Source organism: Octodon degus, unplaced genomic scaffold (genome assembly GCF_000260255.1).
Source record: "Octodon degus isolate 3935 unplaced genomic scaffold, OctDeg1.0 scaffold00180, whole genome shotgun sequence".
Classification (NCBI taxonomy): Eukaryota; Metazoa; Chordata; class Mammalia; order Rodentia; family Octodontidae; genus Octodon; species Octodon degus.
In genome coordinates, this window is record NW_004524756.1 from 180,263 (window position 1) to 183,154 (window position 2,892).

Consider the following 2,892-nt stretch of genomic DNA (forward strand, 5'->3'; position numbering starts at 1 on the left):
ATGCACTCTTTTTCTCTCTCCCTTTTGAGCCTGACAGTCTGATTAATCTGCATAACATGGTACCTTCTGAGATTTTTTGCTTGCCATACACAAGACCTTGGAATCTCTGTATGATCCACCACACTATTGTAGTTTGGCTGTGGAGTACTTGCATATAGCAAAGGATGGAGACATCTGAAACAGAAAGAAAGTGCTTACACCGAGGCTGAGGACAAGGACAACAAAGACCACACATCCCATGTGCCATTGTGACAATGACAGCAACCACTGCATCCGAAGCTGCTGCAGAGAAGATGGAAGGAGCGATAGGACAATGGCAGCAAACACGGGGGAAACAAAGATAATAGCCTGCTGGACTTTTGGTCTGATGTCAGCCTCCTGCATCAGCACCTCAAAGAGAAGGCTGCAGTCCACAAGGAGTCTGTGAAGGAGAAGCAGTTGGAAGAAGAGAACATTCTGGAGAGGTCTAAGCCTTGATGTCAGTGAGGGAGATGGTCACACACATCACATAAGACAGTCAAAACCAATGGGCACTGCCCTGTTACATCCTGAACATGTCTAACACACAGCACAAGCACATATGGAAGTACTACATCTTGGTGGAAAGAGATGGCATCCCACCACCCATTAAGAACTTAAAGGAACCCATCGTGTCAACTGGAGAAGTCTAGAAGCTTAACTAAGTAACTCAGCAGTTCTACATCCTAGAGTAAAAAGGGACATGCCCGTATCACTCTATCATACTGTTCATTGTGTCAACTTGAGAAATTTAGACACTTAAGTGACTCAGCAAGAGGCCAGGGTCCTTACTTTATATTCATCCTGAACCCGTTCAAGAGGAAGGCACCAAGATGATGTGGGCATAAAGGGCCTCCCTCCCCCTTTTCAGGGTGGGTAGGTGACATACAAGATAAGGGAGGGAAGGAGGCTTGCTCTTGCCACACCCTCTTTTTACTCTTGCTGATTTTGCTTTCTTCAACTGTTGCTGTTGTACCACACTCCCCTGCCTTGCAGCCAGAATATTACAGACTAAAACCTCTACGAACTGCACGCTAAATAAGCTTTTCCTTCCTTAATTTTGGGTGTCTGGCATTTTGTCTCAGCAACGAGAGAAAAGTAACTATGACAGATAGTATCCCCCACCCATCAAGAACTTCAAGGAAAAGAAGTTTCCTGTGGCCCTCCTGCAAAGCCTGAAGAGGAAGCCATCTTCCACCCAACTGCCATCTAGATGCAGGGCATCCCTCCACTCTATCCAGCTAGAACATGATTGGCATCACCTTTATAAGGTCAGGAAAGATTCTCTTGTTCATGCTGCTCATGATATTTTTCTTGAAACAACAGAAGCAGTCATTTTTCTCTAAGACAAGGACTCTATGGACTCAACATCTGCCCCTCCTGGGAGCTGGCCTGGCAGAGCCATGACATCCTGGAATATTACTGCCACTTGCTGCAAGGGGATGGTTTACCCTCCTATGTTGTGCCCCTACACTAGGGGTGTGTTCATCACAGAGTAGATGGAGATGGTCTGGCACAGTGTGCATATGATGATAGCCACCACTGGTCACTTCATGGACTTTCTATACAAGATAACAGTCAGCCTAGATGTCTGTCCCTACCTGCCCTACATAAGGCTGACCACATGATCAACATGGGCTTCAAGGACAATGTCACATCATGTTCTCCAACTTTAAGGGCCAGCATCAGACGCTAGTCTTCAGTGCCACCAAGTCAAAGAAGATTAATAATTTCACCAAGAGTGCCCCATCCCTATTGATGTAGAGCAAGCTGGGGCTGCCAGCCTGCATGTCACACGGAAGGTGGAATCTGTGTCAGAGGAGGCTAAAAGGTGCACCTGCTCACGTGCCTGCAGAAGACACCACCACCTATGCTCATCTTTGCAAAGAAGTCAGACATAGATGCCATCCACCAGTACCTGCTTCCTAAAGAGGTTGAGGCCGTGGTCATCCATGGGGGCAGCAATCAGAAGGAATGGATCAAAGTCATAAAAACATTTCAGAAGGGCAAAAAGGATGTCCTGGTGGCCACAGACATAGCCTCCAAGGGCTTGGACTTCCCTGCCATATAGAAAGTACATCATTAGTCACAACATGCCCAAGGAAACTGAGAATTACATGCTCCAGACTGGCCACACTATGTGCTCAGGAAATTTAGGTATTACTATCACCTTCATTAATAAGAGCTTTCCTAGGCCTGGACTTTCAGGTGCTGATGGACCTCATGGCCCTCCTTTTAGAGGTAAAATAGAAGATGCCACTAGTGCTCCAATGATTGCACTTCAAGGACAAATCCACATTGCACATTGGAGGAAAACATGGCTGTGCCCTCTGTAAGGGCCTTGGCATTGGGTCACTGGCTGTCCCAAACCCCAGGCCACATAGACCAAGCAGGTCAGCAACATCAGCCACAAAGACTACCTGGCCCATAGCTCTACGGACTTCTGTTGCATCTCTTGCCCCTTGTCCAACTACTAAGATGTATGTCTTATGTGAAATTACTATGTTACTTGGGTTTATCATCTTTCTATGGTTTTGAGTTATAGAGTGGATAAGTAAATGCTTAGAATTATTATGCAGGTTTGAATAGGTTTTCATAAGTAAAGGTAATGATAAGTACTGTGCTTAAAATATTTCATACCTACTTTGCAGCAAAAAAATAATGGTATAAAATCTGATATAGCCTCAACACATCTCAGTGGCATCTGCACATCTCTAACTGGACCTTTGTTCAGTTTTGAATTCAAAGGAATTTGGTTGTTTGATTGTCATGTTTGCCCTACTGATAGTCTTAAACAAGTCATAGCCGAAACACCTAAAAGGCAAAAAATCTATTTTTTGGACATTTTTTGTCCTTTCTTTCTTTCTTTTTTTT

General features: G+C 44.8%; 1 pseudogene; it reads left to right on the plus strand.

Annotated features, from left to right (window-relative positions):
- The window catches only part of LOC101592255, a 10,427-nt pseudogene extending 7,932 nt beyond the window's left edge, over positions 1-2,495 (plus strand).
- Positions 2,496-2,892: the final 397 nt, after the last annotated feature.